This window comes from Camelus dromedarius, chromosome 23, assembly GCF_036321535.1.
Source record: "Camelus dromedarius isolate mCamDro1 chromosome 23, mCamDro1.pat, whole genome shotgun sequence".
Taxonomy (NCBI): Eukaryota; Metazoa; Chordata; class Mammalia; order Artiodactyla; family Camelidae; genus Camelus; species Camelus dromedarius.
In genome coordinates this window covers 12198937-12222049 of record NC_087458.1, presented here as the reverse complement: position 1 = coordinate 12222049, position 23113 = coordinate 12198937, and the positions used below count along the sequence as shown (strand labels likewise).

The following is a 23113-nucleotide window of genomic DNA, read 5'->3' as shown; positions in this document are numbered from 1 at the left end:
AGATTAAACCCTTTTATTTCTCACAGGAAGGGCAGGGCTTCTGCCATGGTGCAGGAAATGGAGAGCTGGGATGGGGCGCCATGGGGAAGGGCAGGCTGCAGAGCACCGGAGCGGAGGGGCCAAGCTTTCTTCCTACTTTCTTTCTTCTTCCTACCTGTGTGACTTGGCCAGGTGGTTACCTGGCTTTAGTGAGCCTCTCTCTGTCATTTGTAGAAGGCAGTTGATAATATTCACCTCCTAGGATTCTTTAAACTCCAAGGACTTTTAAAAACATTGCACATAAGGTACCTGGCATTGTGCCTAGTACGTAGTAGGTTCTTTAACATTGGTAACTGTTATTGTGTTTCCAAAATACAGGAGACAATAATGACACTTTGCATCAGAGACTTTCAGTTTGGGCAAAGCAAGCTATAAAAATGCTGCGTTTCCTTTAGCGTATTCAACAAATGTTAGCTGAGAACCTACTGTGTGCCTGAATAAGTTAGGCTCTCAGGATAGAAAGATAAATGACACACTTTCCCATCCTTAAGGGTTTCACAGGCTCCAAGGATAAAGTATTATATAAACTCAGAAAAATAGTGGTGTGACAAGTGTAATGGAGGAAAGTGCTGTGTGAGCATGAAGAGGGGGAGCAATTAATGAATTTGACTGGAAACCACTTAGGGTGAGTCAGGATGGAATTACTGCACTGAGCTGTTCTGCCCATTTCTGCGTGTGACTTGGAGCATGTGATCAGGAGTAAGGCACACGGAGAACTTCATAAGCCTTTAGGCCAAATAGATAAGTAATTAGGAGAAATTGGTTCTGACTGCTCACTTGCACTCACGGGTGCATGCACACACACACACACAACACACACATTCCAATGCACTAGCATGCATATCATTCCAACACACACACACAGACACTCAACTCACTCACACAGGTATACACATACAATATTCCAACTCAAGCGTACACACATACTTCAACTCATTTGCCTGCACACACATAGGCTCCAACTTGTGCATACGCGCGCGCACACACACACACACACACACTTTCCAACTTTCTCTCTCCAATGCGCACATTCAACTTAATTGTGCCCACACACTGCAATCAGTCGCCAGACTGCGATGTCCCGCCTGCCTGTCTCTGCCCCTCCGCACCGCCAGGGCAGCCCCGGGACTTCTCCCTGGGTTAGGTAACAGCCTCTGAATGCTCTTCTCGCCTGCACTACAGCTCCCAGCCAATGCTGCTACCCTTCTTGTCTGGGCTTATGGCTTCAGCCTCATTCTCTCCAATCCATTCTCTGTTCTGCAGCCACAGGGATTTAAAAAAAATTCAAACCAGTAGGAGATCTTCCGTGCTTAAAGAGAACTCCATTGGCTGCCTCTCCGTTCCCATCACCAATCCCAGCACGGCCTACGAGGCCCTCAGGGATCCTGCCTCCACCAGTGTCTCTAGCCTCCCCTCTGCCGCTTTGATCCACTCCTTCATTTACTAACTATTAACTAAGTGCCTAATATGTGCAAATCTTTGGGCCGGGCACATTCTCTTTAAAATACATGCTTCAGCAGGCCAAAGTGTGGTTCCTTAAGGGCCCCAGCCTATGTCCAGCCGCCAGGCCTTTGCTCATCTGTTCCTTTCAACTGGTGAACTCACAACCAACAGTGACATGACCACCAACCTCCCCTTTCCCACCATCAACCCGCCACAGAAGGGACCACACGTCCTTTGTGGTCCCAACCACTCCACCGTGTGGTCAATGCTATGTATGCCAAGGCCAGCATCCCTTTCTTCCATCCACTTGTTTACTAGCCTATGGCCCTTGTATTATCCATTCCCATATCCACAGCGTCCAGCAGAGTCCCTGGATCATGAAGAGCTCTTAGGAAATGCTTGCTGACTGAAGCAGTGTTTCTCCTCTGCTCCCAATCGTGAAAACTTGGGTTTGCAGCATTCATCCCTCGCTGATAAAGTGGTTCTAGAAAGGAAATTCTACATGGGCTCCAACACTGATATTAGCTTTAGTAATAACAATTACAAAGAAATTAGCCAATGGTAAGTTTCTTTATACAATAGCCTCTATCAGAATATGAGTGAGTGGCAGACGTAGGACCCAAACTCAGACTGATTTGCATGTTCAAAAGAACTGGTGAAAACACATATTTGATATCTTGTAGTAACCTGTAATGAAAAAAGAATGTGAAAAGGAATATATGTATGTATATGGGTGACGAAACATGATGCTGTACACCAGAAATTGACCCAACATTGTAAACTGACTATACTCCAATAAAATAAAAAGAACTTGTGAAAACAAAAGTGGGATCATAGAGATGGGAAGTAGGATGGTGGTAGCCAGGGGCTGAGGGGAGGGAAAAATGAGGAATTACTGTTTAATGGATACAGAGTTACTGGATAAAAAGAGCTATGGAGATGGATGACGATGATGGTTGCACATTATGAATATATTTAATATCACTGAACTTTATGCTTTTAAATGGTTAAGATGATATTTTTATGTTACGCATGTTTTACCACATTTTTTTAAATTGAGGGGGAAAGGGATATCTGTTGGTGAAACAGTAAACAAAAAGGATGTTCTTTTCTCACCAAAAGATAAATGTCACACTTTACCCTGTTTGTTGACTACCTATGAAAGCAGATTAATCCTGCTCCAAATGACTAATTTCCTAGGAGGCAGAGTGTCTGTTATTCATCCATTCATTCCTCAATATGTATTACTGAGTATGGAATATGTTCCAGGCTCTGTGTTAAACACTGGATAACCTCTTAGTGGATATACGAAAAGGATCGAATTGCTGTCCAAAAGGAATTTACATGTTGGGGAAAATAATTACCAGGCATGCTGTGTCCTGTGATACGCTCTATCAAATTGCCTCCCTTTGCTTAGATTTATAAATGGGGGCAACTAGATAAATATGTAGAATATATAGGATACAATGGACATAATGTGGTCCATGGGGGAAAATCCTGTCTTTCAGCCTTTTTTTTTTTAAAGTAGAGAAAGAATTGAAGAAAGATCTAAATTATTGAGAGTTCTTATAAAATGAATTCTAGTTTAACTTGGGTCTGTGCTTGTTAAAAATGTAAAGCAATTGCTCTCTCTTCTCTCTCTCTGTCTCTCTCTCTTGCTGGTGACAGATAGATTGATTGATAAATAAATAGACAGATAGATAAATAGGTAGATTGATAGACAGAAACATAGATAATCAGCTGCCCATACACAAATTAAAACTATAAACTCCAGTAATCCAAAATGCCTTTTCATCTTTAATAAGTCACAAGAGAAACAAAAAGCCAGAGCTGCTCTAACATCAGTTCTTCCCTCTCCTATGATTCATTAAGAATTGATGTCACCTTTAAATAGTCCAGTCAAGAGAAACCGGTTCTATATAAATGAAAGGAGTTCTCACTGCCCTAGACCCAGCGAGGTCTCTCTGACATGAGTCTGCACAGTCTATGGGGAATATAATCAGGATAACATTCCTGTATCCTTCCTGAACCAGGGCCCCTCCCACGCAAACAGCCACTGGCTCCCAAAAGCAGCCCTCTGAGAGGCTCCTTCCGCGCACAAACTTTTTAATGATGTAGTAATTTTCTTTGAAAGGTGGGGTAGGGGAAAGAATCTGAAAGTATATCTGAGCTGACTGGAACACCTACAAAATTAACATCTTTATATTTAATTACAGAACTAAAATGCACAATTAGAGCCCATAATTAAAGGATGTATGTAATGATGAAATTACAGTGTGCAATGAACCGGGGAAAATTCTAACCGTCCTTTGTGAACCTGGAATTGCTGGCACTACGTCACGATGCTATTTTCATCACAGAAGCCATTTACATGAGCTTATCTCGAGGAAGGTTTTCCGTGTTTCTGAGTGGATCCATCTCATAGGGACAGGGAGTCCCTGAGAGCATGCCCCCTGGTAACTTTCACTAAGACCAGTGAGTACAGTCCACCCTCATCAGAGAGACTGGTACATTGGGGAAAAAAAATGTAGCTCATGATTAGTGTGATGGAAAGCATGATTAGTCTGGATAGTTTGGAAAAATTAATCTTTCACCATTACACAATGAATAGGGATTTGCCTATATCTTTTCCATTTAGAAGCATTATCAAAACATTAAGTCAATTAATTAAGAAACAAAGAAGGGAGTATATGTAAGTCTATGTGTATACGTGTGTGTTTGTATAGTTTAGTACATATATGCATATGTGTGAATATATGTGTGCATTTATAGTTTAGTATATATGTGTGTATATTTTTGTATGTATATGTGTTTGTGGGTGTGTATGTGTGTGTGTGTGTATACAGAGAAAGGGAGAGAGAGCATGCATGTTTTTAGGGAAATATGAAGAAAAACAAGTATATAATGTCTCATGTAGTTCATGAAGGTCTAGCTACTAGTCTGTAGACTGCAAACAACAATTCAGAAATATAATAGACAATGAGAGTTAGAAAAGCAAAAAGCCAAGGTATAAGAGGAAAAACACTGAGAAAAAAGGAACCAGAGGATCTACCTGGATAGACTGCTGATATTATATCACTGCCCTTGCATGGACTCATTTAATCTTTATCACAGTCTTATGAGATGAGCACAACTCTTTTATTATAGACAAGATAACTGCAGAACAGTAGTTAATAACTGGCCCAGTATACAAAGGGTATAAGCAACTGGCAGGTGCAATAGAAAGGCTAGGTCAAAGATGACTAAGTTCTTTACCTAAATGAAAAAAAGGAATTGTGATAAAATTATCAGAGACAGAAAAGGGAAGAAAAAGATACAATGGCATTGTTGAGTTCTTCTACAGATGCTGTATCTTTGAAATGCCTAAGGGTCCCCATGAGGAGGTGTCCTTCATGCAGCTGGAGACTTAAGACAAGAGCTTCGGCAAAAGGTCGGGCTAGAGGCTGATCAGAAAGAGGCCTTTGAATAAGACTGAGAAACCAGTGGGTGGCCCAAAATGGCCAAGGGAGAGGACACAGAGGAGAAGAAAAGAGAGTCAGGGAAAGGACATGACTCCAAGGTAGGAAAGACTTCAGAAAGACACCTGCACCCCAATGTTCACGGCAGCACTATTTACAAAAGCCAAGACATGGAGACAGCCTAAATGTCCATCAACAGATGATTGGATAAAGAAGATGTGGTTTATTTATGCAATGGTATATTATTTGGCCATAAAAATGACAACATAACGCCATTTGCAGCAACATAGATGTCCCTGAAGAATGCCATTCTAAGTGAAGTAAGCTAGAAAGAGAAAGAAAAATATCATATAAGATCACTCATATGTGGAATCTAAAAGAAAAAAAGAAAAAAGAAAAAAAGAAAAGAAAAGAAAAAGACAAATGAACATAAATACAAAATGGAGAAACACACTCATAGACATAGAATACAAACTTGTGGTTGCCAGTGGGGAGGGGGGTGGGAAGGGACAGACTGGGAGTTTGAAATTTGTAGATATTGACAGGTATATACAGAATAGATAAACAAGATTATACTGCACAGCTCAGGGAAATATATACAAGATCTTGTGGTAGCTCACAGTGAAAAAGAATGCGACAATGAATATATGTATATTCACGTATAACTGAAAAATTGTGCTCTACACTGGAAATTGACACAACATTGTAAACTGATTATAACTCAATAAAATTAAAAACAATCAAACAAAACAAAGTAGGAAAGGCATTAATAATAGTCACCTCCTCCCAGAGTCTTCCCTGATCTTAACCTATGCGAACCCCCTGCTTCCTCTGTCATAACATGCTTGGGGCAGGATGACCCTCAGTGAGCACTATGAATAGGATCATTATTATGCATTCAAAGTGCTTGAAGGTAAGCTGTAAAAGGACAAGGGTAGCATCTATCTTGTTCCCTGCTCAATCCTAAAGACTACTGCTCAGCCTGGCACTAAATAAATCTGTCCTGGGTAATAAAGGGGTGAGTAGAGGACTGGAGAAGCCTCACTGATGAGAAGTTAGTAGTAGTTAGTTAGCAACGAAACTCATTCCTGGTCCAGCGCCGTTTCTACCACGCTCTGCCACCTCCCCGCCCCCAGACCACGGTCCATGGTTTCCCAGGGGCAGCCCCCCCACGACACATTCGCATGTTCCAGAACATGTGTGTGTGAGGACAGGGTGTGGAGAGGCCAAGCCACAGCCACTTTCCCCTAACAGACCACACCCCTCATTTACTGTGAACCTCTTGGCGCACAAATAAAAGATGAAATCCAGCATTTCAACCACCATAACAAGCATAAAATGTTTACCAGGGCCAGAGGAAAAAGCATCGTCCCACCCTCTGGCCCCACAGAACTTGTACCAGAGTCAAATCACTGAAATTAGTGTGCTGGCTCCCCAGCTAACATAACCACTTGCTCCTGGCAAATCAGAGAGGAGCCACTTACCCTTCCAGACCATGTGAGCCTCTGAGCATCAACAGATGACAGAAGAAGCTCAGGGTTTGCACTTTTGGTTAAAGCAACTGAAGTCAGAAGGAGCAGCAAGGCTGAATTCAGTCCATACCATCAAAAGTATTCAGCTTGATATTAGCTATATTGTCAATGCCCAAGAGGAAACTAGGGGGCAAGCAGTTTCTTTAAATCACTGGTTCATGGTCTTTTTGATCTGTCAACTTGGCTAAGCTCCAGTGCCTGGTTATTCAACACTGATCTAGGTTTCACTGTGAAGGTGTTTTGCAGATGTGATTAAAATCCATAATCAGCTGACCTTACGTAAGAGAGAGCATCCTGGATAATCCAGACGGAAACAATGCAATCGATCAAAAGGTATTAGAAGCAGAGCTGAGACTTCCCTGAAGAGGAAATTCCACCGTGAGCAGCAGCTCCCGCCTGCCTTTCCTAACGGCCTGCTCTACGGATGTGGGACCTTCCTAGGCAGGCCCCACCATCATCTAAGCAAAGTCCTGTGATCAAGCCTTTAATATATACCTCCTACTGGTTCTGCTTCTTTGGTTGAACCCTGAATGATACAATCCAGAATCACCTCTGAATAGATGCACCCAGTCAGTAAATGTTTCTCGAGTGTTGACGAGGTGCCACGTCCTGTTTCAGATGGCAGAGATGCCACAGAACAGAATAAAGACAGGTGGAGGGGCAGCGGCTGCCTGCACCTTGCTATGCATGAGCGCTAGCAAGCCTGCCTCACCACGGGCTCCTCCCACACAGGCCTGAAAGCCTGCTTTTAGGTGCTGGCGGTTGCCGCACACCCTCTTAAATGCACATACCATACCTGGAACTACCCTCTCCCAACTGTCTTATAGCTGCGGACTCTAAAGGGAATAAGGAAATAGGATTCATTTTACAGAAGTAAAATCTTGGGACACTTTTTCCTAAGATGGGGAAGAACTCTACAAAAACAGCAAGCTTCTAAGCAGTGAGGTTAGGAGGGGTGGCTGAGAGCAGCTCTGGGCATAGGGCTCCGGGAAGGAGATCCTGAGTCACAGAAGGATGAAGGAGCCAGAAGGGAAAACCGGGCACCTAGCACCACCTCTCTTCCTCCGCCAGGCTTGGGTCAAGCCTCTGAAACCTTGACCCCAGCCGCGCACCACACACACCTTCACGCGCTCTTCTCGCAGCTGAGGGGGTGGGGGAAAGTGCACTGCAATGGTGGATACTTTTTAGCCTCAAAGAAGGCACATATTTTAAAGGCTATATGTAAGTTTGAGGGCATGCACTTGAAACCCTAACACTTTGAAACTCAGGCAAAATAAGAACAGAATGACCATTTTACTATGCGTCCAGCGAGTCCAGGTCTCCCACCGATTTTCCAGATGAAATCGGAGGTCCGGCAGGGATTCCACACTGTGGATATGCAGCAGAGGACTGAGGGGGAGCTCACGTGGGATTCAGGTATGGCCTCGCCTGTGCGGAGGAATTCTGAGATGGAATTTTCCAGAAGTTTGTCTGATGAGGAGCTGAGGCTCCTCCAAGGAAATCACTCCTCCTAAGGAAGAGAGAATCAAGGCTACACATTTGGGGCAACTGACCCTCCCCTGTGTTGCTGTCTCTGTGGCAATGAGTTCAGCATGCCATGTCTTGTTCATGCCAGCCGCTGCGATGTGACAACACGCACGGTGTCTCTCAGCACCCAGGAAAGGGATCTCGAACTGATCCCTCTAAGGCTGAAAAAAAATGCTTTCATTAAATATATATCTCTATATAGATATATAAACTATATAAAAGTATATATCTATATAGAGATATATAGCTATATAAAAATACATATATAGAAATAGAGAGAGAGAGGGAGACAGACAGACAGATAGATATTATCTGTGAGGCACTGAAAACACCAGACAGAACTGCATCCTGGCATTGAAGTGGGATGAAAATGATACTTCCTTTTAAGTGGAAAAACCCAGATCATGGCATCAAGAGGACCCGGGTTCGGCAAGACTTGGCAGGTGCGACCCAGCAGAGCCGTCCCAGTGCAGCTTTGGTGCAGTGGCCCAGGGTGGACGTTCCCGGGTGGCCCCTGGGAGCTGGAGGGGACGGGAGGTACCGCAGCTGCAGGCACCTCCCCCACTGTGCGGGCCACGCCAGGAGCCGGCAGGGAGCCCAGAAAGAAGAGGAGCAAGACGGAGCCTCCTCCCGACGTGGGGGACAGACATCCCCGAAGAATCCCTGGAACTGTTACAAGAGACCGAATGCCATGAAGGAGAAAGAGCAGACAGCGCTCTAATTGGGGGTGAAGACAGTCAGAAAATACTCGGGGTTTTTTGGGTGTTTTTTTTTTTTTGATGTTTTAGTAACTCGATGTTTATCCACACCAGCCTAAAGAAACAAGGGTAAAACGGGAGAAAACGCTAAACTATCACAGTCAGGACCTTGAGGTAACTCCAGCCCTGCGGCAAGAAGGGCTGTGCACAAGCCAGTGCACAAGCCGGTGCACGGCCACAGCTGAAGGCCGGGCCAGGCGGCCCTGAGTTTCTATTGCTGCTGTAACAGATGATCAAATATTTAGTGGCTTAGAACAACATGAATGTATTCTCCTGAGCTCAAAGTCCTAAAATCAATGTGTTGGCAAGGCTCTCTTCCTTCTGGGGGCTCAAGGGAAGAATCTATTCTCTTGTCTTTTCCAAATTCTAGCGGACGCCTGCATTCTGCGGTCCAGGGTCGGCAGCATAGCATCCTCTCCCGTCTCTGACCTCTATTTCCACCCTTATATCTTCTTTCTTTGACTCTTATCCTCCTGACTCCCTCTTTTAAGGACCCTTGTGATTACATCAGGCCCACCCAGATAATCCAGAATAATCTCTCCACTTCAAGGTCCTTAACCTTACTGGCATCTGCAAAGTCCCTTTTACCATGGGAGGTAACATACTCCCAGGTTGCAGGGATTGGGATATGGGCATTTGGAGGGCAGGGAGCCAGAGGCAGCATCATCCAGCCTACCGCAAGCCTCTTGCTATTTCTCACTAGATTACCTCTGCTCTCAGCCATCCCAGGCCAAGGAGCATCTAGGTGTTTTTGTCCCCTCCTCCCTGTGCCTGTTCCGAAGTGCTAGGCTGCAAGGTCCAGGTGAGATTTCTGCCAACAGGACAGAAATGCCTTGTAGGGCACTTCAGAGTTTACAGGGAACTTTTCCATTTTCTCCCTCTCCCTTGATCAGCACTGAGATCAGTCACGTGAGACAAGAGGAGAGATGCTATTCATCTCATTTTACAGATGAGATACAGAGAGGCTGACTGGTGAGATAAGGCCACATGCTCAGAAAGCAGCAAAGTGGAGGGATCAGATGCCCACCTCTCTGCTCTAATCTGACAGGTGCGGAGGAGGGATAGGGGCACTCAAGGCAGCAGTTATAACCCGAGACAAGGTGCAGACAGATGCATGAGCACACCCAGGGCAGTGAGGGAACAAGGCTTCCCAGCTCTAGAGCTGCAAGGAATCTTGGCAACCATCTATCGCCCCTTCTCGTGTCAAAGGTATGCTATCTGAGGTCCAGAGAGGTGAAATGGCTTGCTAAGGCCACACAGCAGCGTAAGCCTGATCGTGCTGAAAGAGGACCCCGGTCCACTTGATTTTTTAATGCATGCTCTGCAAACATGTCCCCAGGAAGAAGCAGAGGTTCAGAGATGGAACAATGGGGACACGTACAAAAAATGGCAAGTCCGAGGGGGGTTTTGATTTGAGTAGAAAACATGTAGGAATAAATTAATCACAGGGATGACAGGTACCGCACAGGGAACATAGTTAATAATACTGTAACATCTTTGTATGGGGACAGATGGTAATTAGACCTACCATAGCGATCATTAATAATATAGAAATATCAAATCACTATGTTGTAAGCCTGGAACTAACAGTGTTGTAGGTCAATTACACCTCAATAAAAAATAAAAAATTAATTAAAATACACATAGGAAACTGATAGGAAGTGAAGTTGGAAAGATCAGGTGGGATTTTATTCTGAAAGCCTTTGAATACCACATCAAGACGTTTATATCTTTTTTTCCATGAAGATAACAGAGAATTACCACATATGTTGAGCAGCAATCAAATGCAAAGTTGCTGGGTTGTTTTTTTTTTTTGTCCCCAGAAACAAACTGATGTGTGAGGATAATTTAAGTAGAAGCAAGGAAAGATCTTCCTGAGGGTAAAAATAATCTCAGAATCCCAGGGTAGGCAAGAGGGTACCTAGATTTTTCATGTATTCTCTCTGAAAAAAACAAATACTCTTTTACAATATCTTCCTTTAAAAAAATGTATACCTTCTTTTCTTTTTCTGATATAAAAATAATAGATGCTTATTTATCAACTTTCCATTATATAAAGAACCAAAAATGACCTTATAATCTTCTCACCCAAAATCAAGCACAGCTAATATTTTGGCATATTTCCTCCTGAGCTTTTTCTGTGCATTTTTATATAAGTGATCTCATGCCCTTTATACAACTTTGTGACTTCTAATTTTACTTAATATAAAATCATAAATACCTTCCTATGGTATCTAAAATTCTCAGAACCATCATTTTAAAGACTTACAACCTATATATCTAACCATATCCTCAATACTGGCCACTTAGATGAGTTCTTTTCTGTACCCAGTGCATCTATCTTTGTGTATAAATTTTGTTCCTTTCAGGTTGTCTTCTTAGAACAGATTCATAAAAGTTAAACTCCTACATCAAATAGCACAGAAATTTTTTTAAGGTCATTCATATGTTTTGTTGAATTGATTTTTAATTCTTGGGATCTTATTCTGTATATAGAATTACTAGAGGTTTCAACTGAATAAAAGCAGTTTCTCCTTTTTAAGGGCTTTGCTCTAATTACAAAAATATTTCATACTTGAAGAAAAGAACACTCTTTGTAAAATCACACTGTTAGGGGTGGGGGGACTTAGATGAAATTTCAAGTCTCCTCACCTTGGGCCACTGTCTGCATTGTTGCTTTCTCCTGTCTACTGATCAGCATCACACCCCCCTCCCTTTCCTCACCACCCACTCCATCCTTCTCAGATTCTTGGATAGGGTCAGTTCTGTGATTTATTAAGGGAGATTCCATCTTTTATTTCCTAGTAAAGGGGCCAAGTTCACACGCAGAGTCTTCTGCACCCTTGCCCATGGTTTGGGAAAGTAAAGTTTTGCAACAAAAAGATTAGTGGTGCTTTCCTGATCTTCACGGCCTGTGTGTTTCTCATTATCTTCCCTTGGATGCAGTCACTGGCTTTTGTTCCAAAGCCACTCGAGGTTGGTCAGTGCTTCTCCCAGAGCAGTGAGACCTCTCTAGGGCTGATGCTATGGGGAGAGATGAGTTACCAGTCTCTCACGGAGTCAGACCCCCTCCACTCCATCCCTCCTGGCAGAGCTCGGCTTCAGACTCCCTCACTGCCCATCTGCTCTCTTGCTGGGCCTCCCCACCCCCAGGTCTTTTCCCTTCCCATCTTTCTCATACCCTGCAGCAAAGTCAGGTCTTCCTGCAGCAGAAGTCAGATCATCTTACACCTCTGCTCCAACATCTGCAGCACTGCCTTGTTACCTACATGGGAAACAGCCTGATATTTTTGCAATGGATCAAGAAATACTTATCACATGCTTTTTAATGAGTGAGCGTCAAGCACCCTGGGAGCTATACAGTGAGCTCTGAGTCTGGTTCTAGGAGCTAAAACAGACATGTGAAAAGTTACATAACCAGGCTCCAGCTCCCAGCCCTGAATATTTGACAGCCAGATCTCCCACTCAACGTATTTCAAGCAGAACTTACTCTTTTCTCCCCAAATCTATGTTTTCTGTAGAACGGTTCCACTATCCAAGTTCTCAAGACAAGGCAGATACAAGCCAGGAATATGGGGAGATGTTAAGGGTCAGGAGATTTGGGCCTTGTAGTGCCCATCAAAATTCAATTATCTACTTATTCACTTTGTGCTTAGGAACATAAAGGGGCAGAGAAACAAGTGAGGCATGTCCCCGCTGTTGTGAGCATATAATTAGTGGAGGGGAACTAGAGCTTGCAGGAGGGGGTCCCCTTGTCCATTGTCAACTCATACACCCAAACCGTGCCTCACAAACTAAGTCTCCAGGCCCTCTTTCATTCAATCATTCTGTTTAAGAAACGTGGGCTAGGTCATCACATACCTTCCTGATTCTCTTGGACTTGTCTCCTACCAAATCGCAATCAATCTAGACATGAGAACAACCACAATATTTGTGGGCAATTTATGTTCACAGAACAGTCTGCCAAACATTCTAAACCTTTCCCACAATGTCCTGTTGTGATTTAAACCTCACGACAAAGTCATGAGGTACGTTCTTATCACCTTCATCCCACAGATGAGAAAAAACACACTTCAGGAAAGTTACGTCACCCAGCCAGGTCCTTTCAGGGCAACAGATGCACGTTTAATTTCTAATATGTGTCAGGAGTGAGAGTGAACAAGTATTTATGAAGATCTCTGCCATCAATGGCTTTACAATCTGGGGAGAGAGACAGACAATCAACAGATCATCTCCACATAATAGGTGTGAGGACAGACTGCAGAAGTTGCACCAAAAGTAGAGAGAAGAGGCATTGGGTGCAACCTGCAGAGTCAGGGAGAGTCAGAGAAAGCGGGCGAGGAAGGAAGAGACGTGCCAACCAAACGAACTCGAATGAGACGCTGGCGCACGGATGGGGAAACTAGGATGTGAACTCAGGTTTCTGACTCTCCAGTTCTTGTTTTTCCCACTATTCTGTGACACCGTAGGTTTTCAATGAATAGTCATTGAGTGAGGGAAGAAATGAATGAATGAATGAATGAATGAATGAATGAATGAATGAATGAATGAATGAATGAATACATTATGCTTCTTCCAACGGAGAGAATGGCTGAAATATCAGCCCAGACAGTGACTCTGGCTTTAAAACCACCACATTCTGATCAGCTGAGCTAACTGGCTGAGGCACCTTAGAGAACTCCAGGAGAGCTCCCTGGCAACAGGGCAGGTGTTCTCAACATACGAGGCCCCAGTTCACTCCTACAATTTCTCCGAATTGGTGGATAGATGCTGGAATTGAGGAGAGGACTCGCCACTTTTGTCCACTCCACCACCTCAAAAAAAACCTTTTTTAGTGTCCTGGGCTATGCAGACAGAAAGAAGAGATACTAAGGAAGGCCAGAGTTCCTAGTGCTACAGCAAAGACTCCCACAGAACCCCATACCAAAACCCTGTGTCTCCAGATAACTCCAGACAAGGGGAAAGGATCCTAATTCTCCTACGCCTGCCTCCTCTGAGACTTGGTTCTGGAAGGAGGAGAACCAGGATCTCCAAGACTCAGTGCGCCCACATCCTCAGGTGATTGCCTGAGGCCGCCTCTCTCGTCCCACAAGCTCCCCTCCATTGTGTCTGTGAGCAGAGGCCTCCTTGCCAGCAACCCCCTTCCGCACTTCCTGCTTCTCCGCCCAAGCCTCTGCCTCTGCCTTCGGACGCTTGGCATACACATGCAGCAAGCTTGTCGCTTGTGTGTGCCATCATTTCACAATTCAAAAGCTCCAAATAAGAGACAGGTGGTGGGATTCCCCAGGGAACAAGAGGAAGGACTTCAGGCCCTGGCCATCTGAGTCTGGCTGCCAGGGAACAGCCCAGGGGTGGGCTGGGGCTAGGGCTACCGTTTCAGTAGTAAAATGAGGATTCGACCCAACCCATACAAGGCTGTTTTTATTCCTTAGTCCCAAACATTTCTATTCAGAATTTCCTCTTGGGTCTTTCCAATTCTTGAGAAAAGCCTAACTTATTTTGAATAATTAATGGGATCAATCTGTAGAGGAAAGATCTCAATAAAGTCACAATCATTTCTTCAAGGAGGGAGATATGATATGGGCCTTGGAAAGTCACAGACTTTTTGGTACCGCTATTTGGAATAATCTGGGGCTCAAGACCCTTCATTGCCTGCTTGAGAATTAAGAATTAATGATTCAGCGACGCCATGATGGGTTAAGATGGGCTTGCAAATTCTGCCACTGGGGCGAAAGCTCCCAGCTATGTCCTTTCTTTAAGAAAATAGTGAGGGTTCATCTCATATGCTGAGGTTCAGCGAACTTGTTTCTGTAAAGGCACAGATAGCAAATATTTTAGGCTTTGTGGGCCATAAGTGGATGTAGCACAAAAGAAATCATAGACAATATGTAAATGAACATAGTTGGGTTCTAATAAAGCTTTATTTATAAGAACAGGAGTACTTGTTCTATCATTATCTAAGTAACCCTGAAATACATCAGAATCTGATATTTAACATGATCCCCAAGTGATCTATATACAGTACATCTGGAAACCAATGTGTTTCAAACACTAATCAAATTACAGATTCCAAGGCCTAAGATTCTGTATTTTCAACAAGCTCCCAGATGATACTGATGTTGTCAGTGGTTGATGCTTTGATTAGCAAAGATCTATTTTAGCCCGCTCTCTACAAAACCCAATACTGGCACATGGGAACAGGTGGATACCAGCAGTCCACCACTACCCATCCAGCTCCTCTACCCTCAGGCAGAACAGCACATGCATAATACTATGCTAAATGTTACGCCAAAGCAAACATTTCTGATAGAGCCTCAGACCTTGACTAAGAGGATCTCACAGTCTTTTGGGGGAAGCCTCATATACATAACAAAATTAGTAAGTACAAGAGGTTTTGTGAATGTCTCCTGTAAGACAATGAGACATCAGTGAGAAACCCCGACAAGTGCTATGAATGTCTGGAAGGAAGCCCCAGTCCTTCTCATCCATCATAAAGGGAGGAACCAGGGGCTCTCTAAGCCAGGACACAGGAATTTTGAGCAGATTCAGGGTCAGGAGGAAATTCTGCAACCATTTCCAGCCAGGAACACAACATGATTCCTTCAGCCCACAATCTCCGAATAAAATGGTTGATGTAATGTAAGAAATTCTAAGGCAATGAAAATTGACACAATACAAATAAGATTCTTTCTAGCAGCCCTAGATCAACTCTAAGGGCATACAGTTTGTGGATCCCCCTTAAATCAATGCTTAAAAGCTACAAAGCTCAAAGCAAAAGCAAGAGATTGAGATGTTAGAAAACACTGGCTCAAAGTGTTTCGTGTAGATATATTTTTTGGCTCCCAAATATTTCCCCCAATGGCTTATTGTTATGACACCTTAAATCTGGTTGAGAACTGTACCCACACACAGCACGAGGGGCATCAGAAGTGAGCATCTCCAAAAGCGAAGCCATCCTTCCCTCCTAGAGCAGGTACCACACAAACACTGAATCCCTAGGATGGCATCCAGATGTCTCAGCCCAGCCAGTGGGCAGAGTTCTCCCCAGTCTGGCAGCCACCCTCCGTTCCAGCTTTATCTTCCTCCACTCCTTGACCCCGAGCTTCTGCTCCCAGGAGATTGCTACTTCCTCTCTCCCCTCTACCAGTGTGCCCAGTGCAGCCCTTGTTTACTGGTCATCCTGCATCCTGGTTGCCTAGGTCAGTTCCCTGACGATGACTGACCCACGTCTTTCTCTCTGCATGTTGAAAATCCTGCCTAGACTCCCGGGTTTGGCCCAAGCTCCACGCCCTCCATGGTCAAGGCCTTTGTTCTCTGACAGCCCAGCTACAAGTGCTCTCTCCTTCCTTCCACCTTTCATCACTCTCGCCATACATCCTCACCTCCCTGGAGTGTATTGCTCTTTTGTGTCCCTTCCCGCTCCAATTAGCCACGTGCAACCTAGGCTGGTGTTATCGCTTGTTTATTTTTGAATCCCTCCAAGTCACTTCCAGGGTCCCTTACACATCACAGGTGCTGGGTAAACAGTGTTATTATTTTAGTAAGTAAACATACTACGCGAAGTCCTTGGATCCCACAAGAAAAAAAAAGCATGTTGTTGTCTTGCCCACTGGTCCTTTTTCAGATCACTGCAGACTGTTCTCAGCTTCTGCTTTTCAGAATGTTTTCAGAATGTCTGTGTTACACTTTGGCACACCTACCCCGCAGTTCCCGGTGAAGGGCTCACTTCCTCCGTTTCTAACGGGCTCCCTCCTGTCCTGTGGTGGCACGCCCGCCACAGCTGTGGCTCCCTGATTAATTCGACGCTGATGCAGACCCTGCCTTCTCTAAAATGATCCTGGCACAGCCCAGTTCCAAAATCTCAGACACTGAGCTTCATGCAGCAGCGTGATCACAGCACCTCATTTATCTCAGCCCATAATCCATTCTACGACAAGCAGACACCTCCCAGGTTTGTTCCTGTCATGGCCCCAACGTCCACCCACCGCCACCGCCACCCTCACCTCCCTCACCCCAGGCCATGCTGTCTTCATGCCTGAGCACACGTCCCCGTCCCCCAGGACACACGACACCAGAACCTCCCATCAAAGAGGCCCATGAGATACAGGCCACTTGCAACGGGAAAAAGACAGTTTGTAACTCATGAAGGAAAATCAAGTTACAGTTGGAAACACAAGCTTTTCCTTTAAAGGAGAAAGTAACGTTGGCAGCAAGGCTCTTTTGAGCTGCTCTCCAAGAGTGTTGAAAGAGCCATTTTGGGAGAGAGAGGAAGAGACTGTGAGGGACAAATGGAGAGAAGGGAACAGAGAGAAAGAGGGAGACAAAAGAGGAAAGGACCAGAGAACAGAACAGTGGCGGGGAGCGGGCAGAGCAAGAGAATGAGGGTCAGGAAAAAATAGAAGGCGGAGGAGAAGGTGGGGGAGGCGGAAGAGGCAGGGAAGAAGGGCAGAGGAAGGCAGGCCCGCACCCCTGGGTCCCACAAACACAGGCCCCCGTGTCTGTGGCAGTCCTGATGGTCTGCCCCGGGGATGGGCTCTCCACCGGCTTATCAGACACTCTCGGCGCTAGGAAGTCTATGCCAGAGTCCCCAGGGGCCCAAAATAGACAACTGCACAGAATTCAGGGAGTTTATCTCCAAAAGCTATCGTTAACCTTCTGAGCTCATCGACTTCATTAAAGATGCAAGATCTTCGAAAAGTCGGTGACCATACACACAGACTAAGCCTCGTGTTCCAGAGTTTCTATTATTAATAACGCCCCCTTCCCTCACAAGTGTTCCAGTTTAGATGCTAAATGACTTGCTCTTCCTATTAACTAGAGACACAGGAAGCTGAGACTTATTAAGTCTCTAAACAGACTGGAATACTTGGTCTCATCATTCTCAGAAAAGGAGGAAGCCTGCATTGGCAACTAGAAGAAACCAGAAGGGCTCTTTCCTGGGGGAGCCAAAGTGCTTGAGATAATTCTAGGCATAATTCTAGGATGGTGGGGGCAGGGGAGGCACCCAGATCAGGCTTCTCAAACCAAGGCTATTCATAGCACATGCCTTGGATATTGAAATAATTTCTCGAAATAGTCATTTAAGACCGGGTGGCAGGGGAAGAAAAGACCACAGTGACAGGTACCTTTACCCTCCTGAAAGGTAAAATGAAATGATTCACTGCTAAGTAATGTTTGAGGAGTCTGATGTAACAGAGGAAATCTGCACTCGCCTCTGGTTAGTGGTAAAATGTCGCTAAGGGTTATTCATTCTGAAATGTGCATCATTCTCCAGTATCAAGAGTCTACTGGAAGAAAAGGAACGAAGGAAAGAAGGAAGGGAGGGAGGGAGGAAGGAAAGGAAATTGGTTTCAAGGCAACCTATAAGAAGAAGGGGACCCAAGATAGTTTATCACCACAAGGAGGCTAAGGGGTAATGAGGTGGGGGAGGAGGCGTTACCTAGATAACAAACAAAGGAGTAGATAATCCCGGCAGCATTTCATAGCGGGAAGAAATCTCCTGGGGATATGAGGAAATAATTTTAACCTCCTGCCCTCGTCCCAGGAACTCACTGGTCCCCACTATTTACTCAATCGTCCTTTCACTCAACAGGCACCACAGAAGCTGAGAGTGACGTAAGCCTAAGTCAAGGCAGTGAGTTCTCACCGGGCATCTTCCGCGAGCCAGACCCCGAGCCAGATGCTGGGGATCCAGGCAGCAAGGAGGCAGGTTTCTGCCTTCAGTCAGCTCCAGGCTGAGAAGGTCTCAGACGTGGCAATTACTAGCTTTGCTGGTGGGATCTGAGTCTGCTAAAGGATAAACTGGGAAGTCCCATTCACACCAAAATTCACCTACAGCAGACCTCTTGGACCCGTGCAGATGTTTTTGGTTTCCTCATGAAAGCTCTGCTTCTCTTTTTGCCGTGAGTTCCAGGGCTAAGTGTTGCACTTATCCAGAGTAAATATCCCTGGGGTAGGTTTTCCTGGATATTTAATTCCCCCAGACCTTATTACAGGGATCTGGTTCCCTTACTCTAGTTTTAGTTGTTCTATTAAATATTATTTTCCTCTAAAGCATCTCAAATTATTGCTGGAAAACTACAATTTATTTATTAAAAAAATATATATATATATGAAATTGTACTATTGGAAGTGGCCCAGGAACTCCTGAGATTCCAGTGGGTCCTGCAGGGACAGGAACAGACTAGATTTCCTGGGCCACTCAGAGCTGGGGAAGACACCCTGAGCCAGGACACCCCAGGATGGGCCTCTCATCTGGGCTGGCCACAAATGGATCAGTGAAGTACAAAGAGGAAACTGACACACAGCATTGGGTTTCCCAAACTACCAAATGCATGGTCTTTCATTTGATATCAGCTCTAGGATGGAACCCAGCTGCTCACCTTTCCCTGCGACACCCTCCAGGGTAAGTGAGGGGCTCACGGGGAGCCACACTGTCACCCTAATCTCATGTGGCAACACAGCTTCAGTGACTGGTCCTACTTACATCAACGGGTGCAGAACATTCTCTGAGGATCAGGATCCCCAAGAACAGCCGGCCCCTGCTTCTCTTCAATTACTGCAGCTCCTTTGCTTCAAGCCACGTGCCTCGGAACTTTCTAGAGCATTGAACCCCCGGCCAGTTGTAGCTCTGCCTTTAGGGAAGGGGAGAAAAGGGAAAGCAGTATTTTACCACAAGCTTTTTCTTCGCTCACATTTTCTTTTCTACTTGACATTTCTGCCCACCACTATCAAACAGAAGCCTCCCAAGTACCCCAGGCCCTGAGGGAATCTGACAAATCCTCTAAGAGATTTTGTTTACGGGGTATTTGTCAATTGCTATTTTCTACTTGTCAATTGCTATTTGTCAATTTAGAAATTTAAAACAGAGACTTTTTCATTTATTATTTATTAACTCATTAAAACAGTAAGTGCATGTTAACATAAAGAATTTTTTTTTGTAAAAACAGCTATTTTCAAAAAACTTCAGGGAGAAAAGTGACATTGTTTTATACTTTTTAAAATCTCTTTGATATCTGGCTCAATCGAACAGATTCTCTTATCTGCTTCTGGATTCAGCGTGTTGCAAAAGCATATGTCATTTAGTATCTGTAAAATTCTGCCATACACTCACGGGAGAATGAGTCAAAAGAGCAAAAACATCTTAGTGTTACTTATGAAAATAGTTTTGATCTGGGGGATCCCCTGAAAGGGTCTCAAGAAATCCCAGGACTCCCCAGACCAGACTGGACCCACTACTCCATACGGTCTCACTTCTACCTCAGACTGTCATTCTCCTTCTTTAGATGCAGTTGGTTATCAGTTACCAACAGAGTAGTCTCCTAGAAGCATCCTACACATATATAAAACGATATGGATGTGCAGGGGTTTTTTTCATTTTTTTATTGAAGTATAATTACTTTACAATTTCTGGTGTATAGCATAATGTTTTAGTCATACATATACATACACATATTCCTTTCCATATTCTTTTTCATTATAGGTTACTATGAGATATTAAATATACTTCCCTGTGCTGTACAGTAGAAACTTGTTTATCTATTTGATATGTAGTAGTTAGTATTTGCAAATCTCAGACTCCCAATTTATCCCTTCCCACCCTCTTTCCCCCTTAGTAACCATAAGTTTGCTTTCTGTGTCTGTGAGTCTGTTTCTGTTTTATAAATAAGTTCATTTGTGTCTTTTTTTTTTAGATTCCATATACAAGTGATATCATATGGCATTTTTCTTTCTCCTTCTGGCTTACTTCACTTACAGTGATGATCTCCAGGTCCATCCATGTTGCTGCAAATGGCATTATTTTATTCTTTTTTAATCACTGTAGTATTCCATTGCATAAATATACCACAAATTCTTTATCCAGTTACCTGTCAGTGGACATTTAGGTTCTTTCCATGTCTTGGCTACTGTAAATAATGCTGCTATGAATACTGGGGTGCATGTTTCTTTTCAAATTAGAGTCCCCTCTGGATATACACCCAGGAGTGGGATTGCTGGATCACATGGTAAGTCTATTTTTAGTTTTTTGAGGACTCTCCATACTATTTTCCGTAATGGCTGCACCAAATTACATTCCCATCCACAGTGGGTTTTTTAATTAAAAAAAAAGTATTAGCATCCTATTCACCTTGGGTTTTCTGTTATACACGTTGGGGGGAGTTGCATTTTGGCATATGTAGTTATATCATTCCTTTCCACAGGTTTATCTTATTCCGCCAAATAGATACAATGATACATAACTCTGCATAGTGCCAGAGCATCCACGTGGGTTGCCGAATGGCTACTGTAAGTTGCCAGTTTCTTCAGTGAAAGATCTAGAACTTCACGGGAATAAAGTGGCCACAGAGAGCAAGAACATATGTCACATGTATTTTAGTACAGCTTTCCTCTGGCTTCTAGTTCTCTGACAAGGTAGGCAGCTGAAGCCTTCAAAATTTGAGAAAATATCAAAACTTGTGCTATGGTACAGTCTTTTAATATCTGGGGCTTACCTCACTGTTCTAGAAAAACTTGCACTAATAATCTGTGCCTGTTTGTGCAGGAATGTTTACAAACATCAACCTCTCTTGAAACATACTACCATCAGTGTCACCTCATCATGGGGGCAGAAAGCAGGACCAGGGTCCAGGTGTTCCCCAAACGGGATTTCTGAAACCTGCTTCCCTGTGGTACTAAGGTGCCAAAGGTTAACCCTGTTAGAGCACAATTTCCCTGACATAGAAGAGGAAACTCTCACCTCGTATGGCTAATTCGGTCCAATTACATTGCAGGCTTCAAATGCTAAAATGTATGCAGACCATCTGAGTTCATTTCCTCACTCTGAGATTCACCAGCTTTATAATCCTGGTTGTTGCTCAGCTTCTACTAACTTATAAAATGGAGATAATGATACCTATCTTGCAAAGTTATTAAGAAGAATCGTTGTAATTCTCTATTAAATGTGCCTTCCACATGGTAGGTGCTCAATGTGCAGTAATTGCTAGCCTCCCTCGTTTATTGTTCTGCGAACAGAAATAATATGTGAGACTGATCTTATGTCCTGGACTGAACTGGCTTTTCAGGGAACCCCGGAGTCTAGTGTTTAAGTAAGTATGGAGTTAGCAGAGACTGGGACAATAGAAGATGACAGATAATTTTTCTTTTTCCCATGAGATGTTGGTCATCTGTCTGATTCAAAATGAGAGACACAGTCCATCAACAGATGACTGGATAAAGAAGATATGGTTTATTTATACAATGGAATACTATTCAGCCATAAAAAACAACAACATGACACCATTTGCAGCAACATGGATGTTCCTGGAGAATATCATTCTAAGTGAAGTGAGCCAGAAAGAGAAAGAAAAATACCATATGAGATAGCTCATATGTGGAATCTAAAAAAAAAAAAATACAAACAAAACATAAATATAAAACAGAAACAGAGTCATAGACATAGAATACAAACTTGTGGTTGCCAAGGGGGCAGGGTGTGGGAAGGGACAGACTGGGATTTCAAAATGTAGAATAGATAAACAAGATTATACTGTATAGCACAGGGAAATATATACAAGATCTTATGATAGCTCACAGAGAAAAAAAAATGTGACAATGAATTATAACTGAAAAAATTGTGCTCTATACTGAAATTTGATACAACACTGTAAAATGATTATAAATCAACAAAAAATGTAAAAAAAAAAATGAGAGACACAGTCTGCTTTCCTCCTCACCAGGCCAGGAAAACAGGCATCAACATTCCTGGCAATTCTGCTTCAACTTTCCAGTCTGCCTCTGAAATGCTCTAGGCTGGTGTGGTTTGCATTTTCAGGCCCATAAACCTAGTGAAAATCCACCAGGTTTGGGAGAACCGCTCAGGTGAGGATGAAGAGAGATTTACTTGTGAACAATTCCCAGGAGTAGAACCAGCACTTGCAAGAATTACAGGACCTCACGTATTACAGATGCATTGTAACCTCCATCCACAGACGAGGAAACTAAGGTTTGGAGACACTAGGTTAATTCCCCAAGGTAACACAGCTAACAAAGGCAGAGTTAGAATTCAAAAGCAGGTCTGTCCTACTCCAAAGCTTATGTTTGTTTGTTTGTCTTTTAAATTAACCATTGCCATTTTTTCCTTTTATTAGTTTATTTATGGATGGGGCAATTAGGTTTGTTTGTTTGTTTGTTTATTTGTTTAAAAAAAATTTCTTTTAATGGAAGTTCTGGGGATTGAACCCAGGACCTCGAGCATGCTAACCACACACTCTACCACTGAGCTATACTCTCCCCGCCAAAGCTCAAGTTTTTCACCACGTCATTACATGATGCTCCAACTAGAAAGGAAACCAGCTCTGTCATGACACAGCAAGGCTTC

At 43.7% G+C, this 23113-nt stretch overlaps 1 protein-coding gene across 3 annotated transcripts in view; it reads right to left on the bottom strand.

Annotated features, from left to right (window-relative positions):
• The window catches only part of DDR2 (discoidin domain receptor tyrosine kinase 2), a 133520-nt gene that overhangs the window by 98175 nt on the left and 12232 nt on the right, over positions 1-23113 (bottom strand). For all 3 annotated transcript variants that reach the window (XM_010984421.3, XM_010984422.3, XM_064477940.1), the window contains exon 2: positions 19244-19391. The gene's annotated coding sequence lies outside the window, so the exon portion shown is untranslated. The remainder of the gene's footprint in view (positions 1-19243; positions 19392-23113) is intronic.